The following is a 17447-nucleotide window of genomic DNA, read 5'->3' on the forward strand; positions in this document are numbered from 1 at the left end:
ATAGTATCGTTGTGAGTAGAACTGCAAGAGTAACAAGACCCCGACTGGAATTGTATACAGACCCCTAAACAGTAGTAAGGATATGGTCCAGAAATTAGAATGAGAGATAGAAAATGCATGCCAAAAGGATGCAAAAGGATTACAATAGTCAAAGTGGATTTCAATATGCATGTAGATTGGGATGTTGGTGCAAGAGGGGGAGTTTGTAGAATGCCCATGAAATGGCTTTTTGGAGCAGCTCGTGGTTGAGCCCATTGGGAGATCAGCTATTCTGGGTTGGGTGCTGTGCAATGAAGCAGAAATGATTAGAGAGCTTAAGGAAAAAGAACCCTTAGGGGTATGTGATCATAATATGATCAAATTCACTCTGAAATTTGAGAAGGAGAAGCTTAAGTCAGATGTATCAGTATTATGGTGGAGTAAAGGGAATTACAGCTGAATGAGGGAGCAGCGGGCCAAAATTGATTAGAAAAGAACACTGGCAGGGATGATGGCAGAGCAGCAATGGCTGGAATTTCTGGAAGCAGTTTGGAGGGCACAGGAGGCATTAGTAAAGATCTTTCAAGAATCACTATAATCTGGAATGGTTCCGGAAGACTGGAAAATTGCAAGTGTCACTCCACACTTTAAGAAGGGAAAGAGGCAGATGGAAGGAAATTATAGGCCAGTTAGTCTGCCTCAGTAGTTGGGAAGATGTTGGAGTTGATTGTTAAGGGTGTGGTTTCAGGGTACTTGGAGGCACATGATTAGATTGACTATAGTCAGTATGGTTTCCTCAAGGAAAATCTTGCCTGAGAAATCTGTTGGAATACTTCGAAGAATTACCAGGCAGGGTATTTAAAGGAGAATCAGTTGATGTTGTGTACTTGGATTTTCAGAGGACCTTTGACAGGGTGCCACATATAAGGTTGCTTAACAATTTAAGAGCCCATGGTACTACAGGAAAGATTCTAGCATGGATAAAGCAGTGGCCGATTGGCAGGAGGCAGAATAGGAATAAAGGGAGCCTTTTCAGACAGGCTGCAAGTGACTTGTGGTGTTCCACAGGGGTCTGTGTTGGGACTACTTTTTATTTTATATGTCAATGACTTGGATGATGGAATTGATGGCTTTTTTGCAAAATTTGCAGATGATATGAAGATAGGTAGAGGGGCAGGTAGTTTTGAGAAAGTAGAGAGGCTAAAGAAGGACTTAGACGGATTAGGAGAATGGCCAAAGAAATGGCAGATGGAATATAGTGTTGGGAGGTGTATGGTCCTGCACTTTAGTAGAAGAAATAAAAGGGTAGACTATTTTCTAAATAGAGAGAAAATTCAAAAATCAGAGATGCAAAGGGACCTGGGAGTCCTTGTGCAGGATTCCTTTAAGGTTAATTTGCAGGTTGAGTCTGTGGTGAGGAAGGCAAATGCAATGTTATTTCAAGAAATTCAAGAAATTCATTTCAAGAGGACTGAATATAAAAGCAAGGATGCAATGTTGGGACTTGAAAAAGCACTGGTGAGGCCTCACTTGGAGTATTGTGAGCAGGTTTGGGTCCGTTACCTTACAAAGGATATACTGAAACTTGAGAGGGTTCAAAGGAGGTTCACAAAAATGATTCCAGGATTGGAGGGTTTGAAGAGAATTTGATGGCTCTGGGCCTGTATTCACTGGAATTCAGAAGAATGAGGAATGATCGAATTGACACCCATCAAATTGTGAAAAACCTTGATAAAGTGGAGGCAGAGAGGATGCTTCCTATGGTGGGAGAGTCTCAGACCAGTAGACATAGCCTCAGAATAGAGGGGCATCCTTTTAGAACAGAGTTGAGGTGGAAATTATTTCACTAGTAAATGGCATATCTGTGGAATTCTTTGCCACAGGCAGCTGTGGAGGCCAAGTCTTTATGTATATTTAAGGCAGAGGTTGATAGATTCTTGATTAGTCAGGGCATGAAGGGATATGGGGAGAAGGCAGGAGACTGGGGCTGAGAGAAAAAAATGGATCAGCCATAATGAAATGGCAGAGCAGAATCAATGGGTACAATGGCCTAATTCTGCTCCTATACTGTATTTTACCAGAATAGGATTATAAGAATGGTCTTATAATCTTCATTCCTTTAATGTTTCAGTGTCTAAACCCTGGAACTCCATACTTAACAGCACTGTTCACGTATCTTCTCCAATCGATCAAAGTCAGCTCACTTTTACCTTGAAAGAGGAAAGAAATGATAGTGAGACCCACATCGTGTAAACAATAAAAACATAGGAGTTTGAAATGTTCTAAAGTCAGGTGTGATTGGATGGGACAGATGGACAGAAATTTGATTGTGCAACAATGAAAGGCAGGCCACTTGTAGGTTGAGCAGGTGTGGGGAGTGATGTTCAGGAGCAGATTTGTTGGTGCAGAAAAAGGGGATGTGTAGCAAGCTGTCAGTGAATATGTAACTTGCTACTGCTTTCCGGAGATGGCGAGGTCATTAAAGGAGGTCGCTGCACTAAATTCAGGAGTGTGGCTCAGTTCTTTTGTTGCAGTCCTCCCTGGTTCTGGCGGTGGCAGTTTGCTCCTCTAGTATTTCACTCTACAGCCTTCAGTGTTTTGACAGGGAAGATATCACTGAACTGGACATGATCTATGAGTGATTTTAATCCTGTGGTATGGATTATAGTGCTGTCCAACACCATTGCACGGATCAGCGTGACGCTGACTTCTTTGCCTGCGCATTGCAGTGCAGAAGTCAGGAACAACTGGAAGTCAGATGCCAGAGCAATTATCCTTCTGTTCTACTATTGGACTGAGTCCAGAGCAAAACTCAGTCATGCTTAGCTGAGGGACAGGATATGCTTCATGCCTGATCCTTTAACTTTACCACAGCTGCGGCTGATGCATGTAACACAACCCCATTTATTTAACTGCAGTCCTGACCTGGATTGTATGCATGGAAAAAAATAGATATTTTTCTTTATTATACACATTAATATCTTTTAACCAATATATCTCAGGTATATACATTTTAAACAAATTTATTCTTCAATTTTAAGACATTTGAGGTGTTTTCCTAATTTATTACAATCTCTTGAAATATTTAAGATCTCTGAAGATCAGTGACATTTAAGAAACATTCACTGGTCTCTACAAAGAGTGAGCGATCAAAGGGTCAGTAAAACTGTCTGAGGATGGGTCGTCAGCATCTGCCGCCTGAGGACCAGGTGGTACTTTCACACCACTCCACAGTGGAGGGTGGTTCTGGCAGAAAGGCCTGGAGTTTGATCTAAACCATGGTCTGCAAAACATTCGAAAAGATGGACGAATAATGCATAAGATGATGAGAGGCATTGATCGTGTGGATAGTCAGAGGCTTTTCCCCAGGGCTGAAATGGCTAGCATGAGAGGGCACAGTTTTAAGGTGCTTGGAAGTAGGTACAGAGGAGATGTCAGGGGTAAGTTTTTTTTATACGCAGAAAGTGGTGAGTATGTGGAATGGGCTGCCGGTGATGGTGGTGGAAGCGGATGCGATAGGGTCTTTTAAGAGACTCCTGGATAGGTGCATGGAGCTTAGAAAAATAGAGGGCTATGAGTAACCCTCGGTAATTTCTAAAGTAAGGACATGTTCGGCACAGCTTTGTGGGCCGAAGGGCCTGTATTGTGCCATAGGTTTTCTATGTTGCTATGTTTCTAATAGTGTGTGTATGAACTATGGTACTGGACAGATCTAGCATAATCTATCCTACCGTCCTAACTTGCTTCTCTCACTTCTTACTTCTTCAAATTCCTTTTGGTCATGAAAAGTCAGAGTTCAGCTTGTATCATGCTGATCATGATTGTCCCCATTTCTACCTGGTTGTTTCCAAACATGGAAACACAATGACAATGATGTGGCTGGATTGAAATGGCACTGACAAATGGTCTGATTTCAGACCTTTTCACTCAATCGCCCATGGAACTGCCTCAGGATCCCAGTGCATAACTAAAATAAAATATAGTCCCTAGAAAGGAAGCAGTCACAAGTATGTTTTGAATTTCATAACTAAGTTTCACACAACAAAGGAATATCCAAAGGCTGCCACCCCTATGATAATGATTATCCAGCCTGGTAGTTCTGACATTAGAAGTGAAATGAATTGCCAGCTTTACCTATGTTAAATGAGAGGTATTTTGGCCAGAACTTTAGCAAGGTTTAGTATACAATAGAATTGAATTGACTTTATTTCTTACATCCTTCACATACATGAGTAAAAATCTTTATGTTACGCCTCCATCTGAATATGCAATGTGCAATCATAGTAATTTATAATAATTTATTATAATTTATAATAAATAGAACAATCAGTGCAACATAGAGTGCACTCAAATCAGCGTGAGTTCATCAGTCTGATGGCCTGGTGGAAGAAGCTGTCCCGGAGCCTGTTGGTCCTGGCTTTTATGCTGCGGTACTGCTTCCCGGATGGTAGCAGCTGGAATAGATTGCGGTTGGGATGGCTTGGGTCACCAATGATCCTATGGGCCCCTTTTACACAACTGTCCTTGTAAATGTCCTGAATAGTTGGAAGTTCACATCTACAGATGCGCTGGGCTGTCCACACCACTCTCTGCAGAGTCCTGCGATTGAGGGAGGTACAGTTCCCATACCAGGCAGTGATGCAGCCAGTCAGGATGCTCTCAATTGTGCCCCTGTAGAAAGTTCTTAGAATTTTGGGACCCATGCTGAACTCTTTCAACTTTCTGAGGTGAAAGAGGTGCTGTTGTGACTTTTTCACCACACATCCGGTAAATACAGACCACGTGAGATCCTCGGTGATGTTTATGCCAAGGAACTTAAAGCTGCTCACACTCAACCCCAGATCCACAGATGTCCTGTCCAGTGCCTGTGGAGGGAAGGAGTACTGAATTAGGGTTTCAACCCAAAATGTCAACAATTCCTTTCTCCCCAGCAGATCCTGCTTGAGCTGCTGAGTTCCTCCAGAAAATTCTTTGTTTACCGTCGACAGTACTTCTATGTGCTTGGAAGTTTTCTGTTAACATATTTTTAGTTAGTATTCTTTTTTTTAGTAGCTTTTTAAAATGTAACTTTGATGCTTGTGGCAGACATCAAAGCATGGTTGGGGTATTGCCGTCTGTCAAAGGGTTCCAGATGGTTTCTATTAACGTGGATTGATTTGACGCCTCCACATCAGCAGTCCATTATATTGTTCATGGTCCTGCTGTCACTCAGGAATATCAGGGACAGTGAGTGTGGCTTCCTGGATCTGGAGAGAATGTATTTGTGTGAAAATGGAGGGATGCTATGGTAGATGGGGTGTGCTTCTCTCAGGAAAATCAAAACCAAATTATTTCTAACAAGACTACTCAGTGCTCTGTTGTAATCTGACATTCTATATTCTAGATCTACCCACAACCCAACTGTTATTGAATTTCTTCAGTTTGGAACATCTTGAGAGGGATGAGCAAATCACAATTTAAAGAAAATTATTCTGCTACAGTATATTCAAAATACAGAATGTCAGGGTTGTCCTGTTAGAAATAATCACATTTCTTTACAACAGGTTCACTTTTCACGATGCTCTTTAAAATCTTTTTCATCATTGATTTTTAGTTTGCCTCTCATGGATTGTGCATCTGTTTTCCTTAACATCTGGAGCAGTCAGATATTTACCTATGTTAAATATATTGTATTAATTAAAATTTCTGTTGTGTTTTTGGAAAGTATTTTATCATGTCATGTAAGCAATTTACTTTTCATGATTTACATTTAAATAGATAAGTTTTCATTTGAATTCAACAACAACTCAATTACACACAGTTGCCTGCTGAATAATCTTTCATTATTCAAAGTTCAAGGTACATTTATTACCATAGTACACATACCATATGCAACCTTGAAATTCGTCTTCTTGCAGGCAGCCACAAAACAAAGTAATTCAATAGAATCCATGAACGACCCCCAAGCAACAAAGACCTTCAAACAACAACTTATGCAAATAATAAAAAAAGTAAAGAAGTAACACACAGAACATGACTTGCAGGGTTTCAAAATGAATCCACAACCACCGAGCCAGTTCAGTGCTGCGGCAATTGCAGCCAGTCCAGGAGCCTGACAGCAGAAGGGTAACAACTATACTTGCACCTGGCTGCGTTGACCCAAGACTCCTGCAGACCTGAAACTCTACATTTTTCTCTGTAGATACTGCTTGAACTGCTGAGTATTTTAACCATTTTCTGTTTATTTCCTAGTTATAATATCTTTGGTACTTTGCGTTTGAGAAATGGAAACAATTCTCAAGGGCAGAGAGGGATTGGTGAAATGGGCAGGCATGTGGCAGGTGAAATTTAATGCAGAGAAATGTTGTTATCATTAGGAAAGCACCATAGAAATCATTTAGAAAGGAGTTCAAGATCAGGAGTTGAACATATTGAAGGCTTTGAAAGTTGGAAAAGAATTGAACAGCCAGTTAAAATAAATGGGAAAGCATTGGCATTACCTTTAGTATTAAAACAGCCTTGTGCGTGATTTTTAAAAAAACACATAAAAAGTGAGAACATCAGTTGCAAGGTTCACAGATCAAGGATTTCTGGTTCCATTGTTGAATATGATGCTGAACCTGACACTGATGTTCCCCACTGAGGTGCTGTGATTTCTCACTGTTCACAGAGTGAAGCACAGCAAGTGCAGTCTTTGCAAGCAATCTTAAGACGCCCATTAAAATGCAAACAACAGCCTTTTCAGACCACCAGTTAGACCTCACTTAGTACTGGGTGAATTTCTCATTACCTCACTATAAGAAGGATATGATTCACCAGGATTCTGCCAAGATTGGAAGACTTTAGTTATGAAGAGAGATTGGGACAGGCTGGGTGTGTTACGCTAGAGCAGTGGTCACCAACCTTTTTAAGCCCAAGATCCCCTACCTCGACCTTAGTGAAATGCAAGATCTACCTACTAAATCGTTTAGAGAAAAAACAGCTCAGATTGTACTTCCAATTTGAGGCCTTTTATTTGTGCGAATTGCATTTGAATTACACAAAATACTTATGTCAAACTTTCAAATTAATTCAAACAAGAAAACACTGTAACTAGCATATCAAACAGGCCATAGCTGTCTTTCTTTAAGAATATTACAATACTTCACACCTTTAAATCTAAGTTTCATTATTTAATTTTATTTCAACGTGAAAAATAAATGAATAAGTATTGACTGTTGCATTTAGTGTGATGACTGGGGCTGAATACTTTCTGCTAGTTCCCTGAAATTTGGCTCATAACTACAGACAGCCAGTCTGAGACAATCTGTAAGGTGAAGTGTTGCCAACTGTCACATATTCCCCCCGCTAAGGTAGAGCGTTCCTAAGAAAACATTCGTGCCGAAATGCTTTATGCAGAAGAAGCGATGTATATGGAAAAAATTTTTGTGCGTTCCCAGAGCCAAAAAAATAACCTACCAAATCATACCAAATAACACATAAAACCTAAAATTGTCACAATGGGATGGCATTAGGAGCAAGGGTGGACCCAAATGCAAGACACATCTTGTGAGGTTACTTAAATTTAGTTTATTGTTTGAAACCAGGAGAGCAAGGCAGGAGTAGGAATAGTGAACTGAACAAGGACTGAGGACTACAACTAGGCTGGGACCAAGGGTCTGGGCTAGGACTCGGAATCGGCTCCCAGAACTAGAGGAGACATGAGGAGGCTAGGGTATGGACTCTGAGCCAGAGACTGGGCAAGGACCCAGTACCTGGGTCTTGCCTGGGGCTCGGACCCCAGAACCAGGCATGGACATGACATGGGCGAGGGAGAGGAGGAACATGGGAACACAGAGCCTCGGTCTCGGGAGAGCAGGTACATGGAACCATGGACACATACACAGAACACAGAGCCGGGACCCCTCCTTGGGTACAGGACATAGGGCCGGGACTCACACACAGAACAGAGAGCTGGGACCCATCCTTGGGTACAGGACATAGGGCCAGGGCTCATGACTCGTGACCCCCCGTGGGGCAACGGCAAGACGGCCTGACTTACCCCATGGAGGCGAGGACAAGACACGACAAGACATGATCCCTGTGGGGCAACGGCAAGACGGCCTGACTTACCCCACGGAGGCGAGGACAAGACACGACCAACACGAAAGAACACCAGACAGTAGGACAGGAATCACAGACCACCAGGGCCAGGACTTGACTCGGAACGTGGTTGCCGCCAGGGGCAGGACTTGACTCGGTACTTGAATGCCGCCGGAACCAGGACTTGACTTGGAGCCTCCGGGTAGTGGCGAGCTCTCAACTCGGCCCGGGAACAGTAGATAGCGGTTCCTGATTCCTTCCAGCAGGTTAACTGACGGACCCACCTTAGTGAGGAAAATGTGCAGGCTCGCTTTGGTGAGGTTACTTGACAGGGTTGCTCCGGTGAGGAAAAGCAAATTACCGGCACTCGCTTTGGGTGGAGACTAGGCTTGCTGCGGCCAGATAACATTGGCACGCCGTACCTTAGTGACTTTGCAAATGATCTCGCGCCGAACAGCTGAAAGCTGGAGACTATAAACTACTGGTTCAGTCGAGAGTAAATTGCCTCTAATCACCAAGGCCAAGGGATACGGGAAAACAGGGAACCAAAGGGAAACAGGGAGTCAACGGTCCGGATCATAACATAAACAAAATAAATTTAAAGGGACCCCGATCTGGACCATGACAGTACCCCCCGCTCAATGGGAGCCTCCAGGTGACCAACAGATTTGCCTGTATTATCGATGACCCGGGTGAGTGGGAGGGATTTGGCTGGTGGGCAAAACAGAACAACACCTTGACTTTCAGGCTGACAAGAGTTTGGAAAAACAGTTTGTGTCTGCTGGGTCCACGTTTGGCGAAAGTGTTCTATCACAATGGGATGACATTGGGAGCAAGGGTGGACCCAAATGCAAGACACATCTTGTGAGGTTAATTAGATTTAGTTTATTGTTCGATATCAGGAGAGCAAGGCAGGAGCAGGAATAGCGAACTGGACAAGGACTCAGGACTACGGCTAGGCTGGGACCAGGGGTCTGGGCTTGGACTCGGAATTGGCTCCCAGAACTAGAGGAGACATGAAGAGGCTACAGTATAGACTCCGAGCCAAGGACTGGGCAAGGACCCAGTACTTGGGTCTTGTCTTGGGCTCGGACCCCAGAACCAGGCAAGGACATGACATGGGCTAGGGAGAGGAGGAACATGGGAACACAGCGCCTCGGTCTCGAGAGAGCAGGTACATGGAACCATGGACACATACACAGAACACAGAGTCAGGACCCCTCCTTGGCTACAGGACATAGGGCCGGGACTCACACACAGAACAGAGAGCCGGGACCCCTCCTTGGGTACAGGACATAGGGCCGAGACTCATGACTCATGACCCCCCCGTGGGGCAACGGCAAGATGGCCTGACTTACTCCATGGAGATGAGGATAAGACATGACAAGACATGCCCCCCCCCCGCGGAGCAACGGCAAGACGGCCTGACTTACCCCACGGAGGCGAGGACAAGACACGACCAACACGAAAGAACACCAGACAGTACCTATCTAGCTCCGGTGATAGAACTAGACCGAGGTGCATGCGAGGGCTGAAGACGAGGGCTAGAGGCGAGAGGGGCAGAGAAGGGATTCAGACGGGAGTAAGAGAGGAATCACAGACCGCCAGGACCAGGACTTGACTCGGAACTTGGATGCCGCCAGGGCTGGGACTTGACTTGGTACTTGGATGCCACCAGGGCCAGGACTTGACTTGGAGCCTCCGGGTAGTGGCGAGCTCTCGACTCGGCCCGAGAATAGTAGACAGCGGTTCTTGATTCCCTCTGGCGGGTTAACTGACGGACCCACCTCGGTGAGGAATCTTTGCAGGCTCGCTTTGGCGAGGTAACTTGACAGGGTTGCTCTGGTGAGGAAAGGCAAACTACCGGCACTCGCTTTGGGCAGAGACTAGGCTTGCTCCGGCCTGATGACATTGGCATGCCGTACCTTTGGTGACTTTGCAAACGCTCTCGCGCCGAACAGCTGAAAGCCGAGGCTATAAACTACCGGTTCAGCCGAGAGTAAATTGCCTCTAATCACCAAGGCCAAGGGATACGGGAAAACAGGGAACCAAAGGGAAACAGGGAGTCAACGGTCCAGATTGTAACATAAACAAAGTAAATTTAAAGGGACCCCGATCCGGACCATGACAAAAATGACACTAACATATAGTAAAAGCAGGAATGATATGATAAATACGCAGCCTATATAAAGCAGAAATAATGAAGGTTAAGCCAAAACCGATTTGTGGGGTAAAAAATTCGGCACGTACACGCTTGCGCACACAGGTGCCCGTGCAAGACTTCATGGCCATGGTAGTCTTTCTCCGGGTAAACACAAGTGTCCCGGGATTTGACAGCTACTTTTGTCCCTTATTTGGGAGTGAGAAAGTTGGCAACCCTAGTGAGGTATCTGTCAGTAAGTCAGCTCCTGTACTTAGATTTAATAATTTTCATCTGTGAAAATGCAATTTCACATAGATAAGTTGACCCAAAGTAGGCACTGACTTTTAGTTCTATAAAACTAATGCACACACCGCGCGTTGCTTGGCTCCATCAGTAGTAATTGCCACCAGTTTATGAATGGGGATGTCATTTTCACGGACATATTTTTTAAACTCATTGTAAATATCCTCACCTCTCGTTCTTTCCTTTAATTGCAAAAGAGTGAGGAAGTCCTCCTTTGTTGTAAAATCCTGGAAAGCCATTCTGACAAATACAACAAGCTGAGCTGTTTGCATTACATCCACGGATTCATCGAACTGCAGTGAAAAATATTCACATCCTCTGACAGTGACTCTACCCTCCTTGTCACTGTTGCAGGGCCAGGCAGCATATTACGTATTGCGGTTGTGATGCTGTTTTTGTTTTTTAAAGTCATTAAAAACAGTCTCTGCGGTAATGTCCATTGCTTCCCTGAATAAGTCGCCATCTGTAAAAGGCTTCTTGTGTTTAGCCAAAAGGTGACTTACATGAAATGATATTTCAATAGCAGCCTTATTTTGAGCAGCATGTTTTGTGGAAAACGATCGCTGGGCCTTCAACCCTGATTTCAGCTCAACTTTCCAGGCACGAATTGCGCTCTTTGGGAGGTAGGTGTCTTTAAATTTCTGGTGGTTGGTGTTGTGGTGCCGCTCCAGATTCCCTCTTTTAGTCAGTGATTGTGTTTGGTGGCACAACATACATACACACTTGTCTTTCACCAAGGTAAACAGAAATTCTTCTTCCCATTCTGGATGGAATTTGTATGTTTTTGCCTTCTTTCGTGGAGCCTCCACTATGCTATCGGGATATCACGAGCGATTGCTGATTGCGTCGCCACTGATCTGGGCCGACATTCACGTGCCAGGTGGCACCTAATTAATTAGCTGGTTTATTTCGGCTTTTTTTCTTAAAGATGTGCTGTGTGCATCTCGACTACAGCTGCACCGCTGCTTGCTTCGCGGCCCGGAGGTTGGGGACCACTGCCGTATATGGATGTTTGTGACAGTCTGTACTCTTATCTAATCTGATTGGTCACTTTGATGCAGCACAGGCTACGCTGAAAACGTGGTGCCTGGCGGGGGAGCTACACACATGCACACTGTGCAGAAAGAACGGAACTAAACCCCACAACCAGGAAACAATCTCTCTTTACAAACAGCTTTTTAGCGAAAATATTGCTATATTACCATTATCCTAATTAGTATTACTTACTTTTATAATGCTCACATTACAACAGTATTTGTGTATTTGTTTTTGATTTTTCTTCAGGATCTACTGGGAAAGTCTCAAAGCTCGACCTGTCGATCGCGATCAACGGGTTGGCGACCCCTACCCTAGAGTGAAAGAGCTGAGGAATAACCTGATAGAGATACACAAAATAGTAGAGGCAAAGATGAGAGGCATAAACTCTTTATCTCATGGTGGGGGTGGGGTATGAAAAGGCACACGTTTAAGATGAGAGGAAAGAAAGATGAGGCCCAAGTATTTTTGCTCAGAGAGTGGATCATACCTGCCAGAGCAGGTGATGAAACTGGATTCAATTACTATTTTTGTGACATACTTAAACAAGCACTTGAATAAAGAAGTCATAGAACAATACAGTCTCAACATGAGGAAATGGAATTAGTATAGATGGGCAAGAATGGGTGGGATGAGCTGAAAGACTTGTTCCTGTGTTGTATGATTCTTTGACTCTTTCTTTAATTGGGGAGAGTTGCTACTAACTACATGAATGCTGCAGTCTTGGGAGGAGAGTGCTCCCATCTGGTCTAAGGGGTCAGAACTATTTGATGGAAAGCAATGTCTGCAGGAGGTGAGTCTGTGCATTGGGGACATTGACATTTCCACAGATAAAATGCCTTTGCCCACTCTTGCTCTTGTAGCCCGAACGCAAAGGTAGATGAAGTTCCTTCTCATTGAGAATGGAGTCTGGGTGGGTCTCCCTAACAGAACACTGAGTCGCAAACTGTAAGATATGACAGAGATCATTAGCCTGAATAGCTATTGTGGTGACGATACTGAAAGTGATTGTAATCCTGATCTCCGTGGGTAAGGCAGTCCAGGAACATACACAAGGTTGTGTTTGTGGTGCGAGTCCACAATCCCTTATCCGAAATCCTTGGGGCCAGTTGCATTTCGGATTTCAGAATTTTTTGGATTTCAGACCCCTCCCACCACCCCGATACCAAAAAACTCATATGCTCAAGTCCCTTATTTAACCTGTCTCAGTGAGGTGGATTTTAGGACCCAGCAGCACACCAAACCTACGTACATCCTCCCGTATACTTTAAATCATCTCTAGATTACTTATAATACCTAATACAATGTAAATGCTATGTAAATAATTGTTATACTGTATTGTTTAGGGAATAATGACAAGAAGAAATTTTATTTCCAACAAAAACATTCAATAAAACATAAAAATATACAGCTTCAGACGAACCGAATCAAACACATGGTAAATGTCTTATTGGAATAAATGTAGAACGTCACTGTCACTGTCACTATAAAACTTCAGTAACTTGTCTTTCTGTTTATTTAAATCATACACAGTGGTAGTTCTGACAGTATTTTCTACAGTAAGATGCCGCACAGACATACCACAATCAAGCTTCTGCAATAACTCCACTTTCTGCGTTATTGATAGAGGAGATTCCTTCTCTTTTTCTCATTGTTACCCATAGGGGTATCTGCAGCTCTTTTTGACATTTTCACAGTGAAATTAAACAGTGAGCATAAAATGTCAGTGAACAGCAAATGCACGTGTAACCAGTACGAGCGCTGAGCCACAACTGACGTCTGGTGGCCTCTGCTAGTGCTGCCACGTCACACCTGAGTGATGTCAGCTGTTGGCGAAAAAACTTCGGTCTTCAGAGCTTTTTGGATTTCAGAATTTCGGATAAAGAAATGTGCACCTGTATTAGAAGTCAGAGACCTCAATAAGAGCAATGGCTGTAGTTTGACTTTTAGCATTTGAAACAGCAAGTACATTGGTATTTTCAATTTTGGTAAATTCAATTAAGAACAGTTGTTTCTCAGACCAGTGAGGCTGAAAATCTGATGGGAGACTGTTTTTGCATGATGTCACTTGATAAAATTTTATTCAAGGAAGTAATGCAACGGGGGAGTAAAGTTGCATCAAGAAATGAGAAGGGACGTTTACTGAAGGGGCTTAGGTATGTAAAGTGAGTGTATAATTATAAATAAACTCTCTTTTTGGGCTTCCAGCCAGGTACAGGGATCGATTATAGCCGACATTTCGATGACAAGCTCTGCCATCTTCTTCAGGGATGATGCCTGGGCGTCCAGTTGAGTGGTATTTATACCACCATAGTCATCCCTCCTGATTGATAGTCCTCATCCAATCAGGTTTCCACCCTCCCATGTTGTTTATAATCGAATTCCAGTTCTTACTTGGAGTGAGAATTTTGTATTTGTTAAAACTTTTTTTCCTCTAGTTTTATTTCAATGACTTTCTTTACCAGGCAGTCCCAAAAGTCATTGGCATGGCACTGTAGTTTTGTGCCATCGAAGTCGATCCAATTGCCATTGTGAATGCAGTGGTCTGCTACCGCTGATTTCACCGGATAACAGCTCCTGTGCTCCTTGATGCGAGTTTCCACCGTGAGTCCAGTCTGGCCAACATATGCCACTCTGCATTCACAGGGAATCCTGTAAATGCCAGCGGACCCGAGTCCCAGGTCATCTTTGATTCGCGTAAGCTGTGACTTGAGCTTTCTTATGGGTTTGTGGATGGAATTAATTCAGTATTTCTTCAGGATCCTGGTGATCCTTCCAGAAACTGTGGAAATTAGGGAATACAGGCGGTAGTGATGGTTCCTCCTCATTGTTAAGTTACCTGATTTTTCTGCCAGCCCTTTTCAGGGCCGATTGATTTCCTTCACATTCTGTAGGATCATCATGCATAATTGTCTCGGGGAGACTCTCTGGGCCCAAAATAGTTTTCACATGGTTAATCAAGATAGAAAGAACCGCTCTACATTGGGAGGTGTGATGGTGGCTGTTATTGTTGAGTTATAAGTCCGTGTGAGTAGGTTTCCAACAGATGCTATGTCCAAGGCTACCGTCCAGTTTCTATCGCATTAAGATGTCCAAGAACAGGAAGCAACCATTCTTCTCCATCTCCATCATAAATTGAATGTTTGGATGGATGCTGTTCAGATGGTCATGGAACTGCTGGAGTGCTGGTGACCCTGAGGCCACATGATGAAGGTGTCATGGACATATCTGAGGAAGCATTTGGGACATAAGGGTGATAAACTCAGAGCCCTCTCCTCAAAGTCCTCCATGTAGAAATTAGCAATAGCCAGCAACAAGGGTGACCCCATGGCCACTACTTCTGTTTGTTCATGGTAGTCCCCCTTGTAGAGGAAGTACGTCGCTGTAAGGGTGTGTTCATGAAGGTACCCTTATCTAACCACGATCACGAGAGGACCAAGCTGTCCTTAATGGGAGCTCTTGTGAACAGGGACACCACATTGAAACTCACCATTATGTCGTCCGGGTTCAGCTAGTTGAAATCAGTCAAATTTGTGACGTGATTCTCACAGCCCCCAACAAAGGGAGACAGCATGGTTATCATATGTTTAGCAAGGCAGTAAGTCAGAAAATCTATCGCACTGATGATAGGCCTCAGGGGGGAACCTTCCTTGTGTATCTTAGGGAGCCTGTAAAGTCTTGGTGGTTCCGGCAGTATGTGTCTGCTGGCAGCCCAGATTTCTTCAGTAAAGCAGAGGTCATCCTGACAATCAAAACTATGGGACCCCGCTGTAGAACTCTGTAGGCAGGATTGTCCAGAATCTGTTGGACTTTCCTGTGATATTCCTTGGACAACATCAGGACCATTGCATTTCCTTTGTCCGCTGGTAAAATCATGATGGCTGGGTTTCACCGTGGTGCCTGGAGGGCCAGTCGCTCTCCTTTTGTAATGTCCAGTTTCGGCAAAATGGCTCTTTTTAGGGCAAGGTAACCTCCATCCTTACCTCCTCCGTAGTATCCGTTGGGAGTTTTCAGGTTGCTTGCTCTACTCCGCCAGTGTGGTCCCAATAAAGTATGGCCCAGGGGACTGGAGTGAAGTTTAACCCCTTGGCGAGGACCGATCTAGTCGCTTTGTTGATGCTTCGTCCTGTTTGATTGATGACAATCCTTTCTGGGTCCAATGGTGGGATGGCTGCACTTCAACTGGATAGTTTGATGTATTTCCTGACATGCTTTGGTCATATTCCTTCATGAAACTAGTTCACCTTGGGCAGCTGTGGACCTGTCAATGTACTCCCAATCACCAGGAGACAAGAAGGCTGACAGTCCCAGGTGAAGGGACAATCATCTGTTCGCGTTGATGTCCAGAGCAGATCTAATGTAATGGATACACTCCCTGATCAACACTCGGCCAGTTCATCATAGATTGTGTTAAGCCTCTGGAGAAATCAGCGTGGAACGCAACCTCACGAACATAGGAATGATGTCCTTGCCCCAGCATCTCAGAAGGAAGGCTAAAGGACAAAGAATCCTTGCCTTCTCTTTATACAATGATTCAAAACGATGGATATTGCGGTGAACTACCTTCCCATAGAGGTAAGTGAAAAAGGATCTACTGCTTTCCTGGCGTATATGAACTCTTCTTGGGCTTCCAACCACGTACAAATATTGATTATAACCAAAGATTCGATGATAAACTCTGCCATCTTCTTCAGGGATGATGCCTGGGCAAGTCTAGTCCGGTGGCATTTATAACCTTGTGTTCCATCCCTCCTGATTGGTTAGTCCTTATCCAATCAGGTTTCCGCTCTCCAACATTGTTTACAATCGAATTCCAGTTCTTACTTAGAGCGAGACCTTTGTCTTTGTTAAAACTCTTTTCCTCTAGTTTTATTTCAATGTCTTCCTTTACCAGGCAGTCCAAAAAGCCATTGGCATGGTACAATGGTTTTGCGCTGTCAAGGTCAATTCTATGGCCATTGCAAAAGTAGTGTTCCGCTATCACTGATTTCTCTAGGTAATCCAAATAGATACACCTCTTGTGCTCCTTGATGCGGATTTCCCACCACATGTCCCGTCGGGCCCGATATATGCTGCTCCATATTGGACATGGTGGAGGATTACAAATATCTGGGGATACGAATTGACAATAAACTGGACTGGTCAAAGAACACTGAGGCTGTCTATAAGAAGGGTCAGAGCCGTCTCTACTTCCTGAGGAGACTGAGGTCCTTTAACATCTGCCGGACGATGCTGAGGATGTTCTACGAATCTGTGGTGGCCAGTGCTATCATGTTTGCTGTTGTGTGCTGGGGCAGCAGGCTGAGGGTAGCAGACACCAAAAGAATCAACAAACTCATTCGTAAGGCCAGTGATGTTGTGGGGATGGAACTGGACTCTCTGACGGTGGTGTCTGAAAAGAGGATGCTGTCCAAGTTGCATGCCATCTTGGTCAATGTCTCCCATCCACTACATAATGTACTGGGTGGGCACAGGAGTACATTCAGCCAGAGGCTCATTCCACCGAGCTGCAGCACAGAGCGTCATAGGAAGTCATTCCTGCCTGTAGCCATCAAACTTTACAACTCCTCCCTTGGAGGGTCAGACACCCTGAGCTGGAGATCAATAAAGTATGACTATGACTATGACTATATTTACAAGAGATCCTGTAAACGCCAGCTGACCCGACTCTCAAGTCATCTTTGACCCACATAAACTGTGGCTTGAGCTTCCTTATGATTTATACCTCAACAATAACAGCCACTATCACACCTCCCAATGTATTTTTGTTTTTTTTCTACTTTGATTAAATAAGATTATTATCCACAATGTTCCTACAGAATGGTTACAATGTTAAGGAAATCAGTTGGACCATTAAAAGGGCTGATGGAAAAACCAGGAAACCTAACAATGAGGAGGATCCGTTGCTACCTCCTATCTTCCCTAT

The sequence above is a fragment of the Mobula hypostoma genome, chromosome 1 (assembly GCF_963921235.1).
Source record: "Mobula hypostoma chromosome 1, sMobHyp1.1, whole genome shotgun sequence".
In the NCBI taxonomy this organism is placed as follows: domain Eukaryota; kingdom Metazoa; phylum Chordata; class Chondrichthyes; order Myliobatiformes; family Myliobatidae; genus Mobula; species Mobula hypostoma.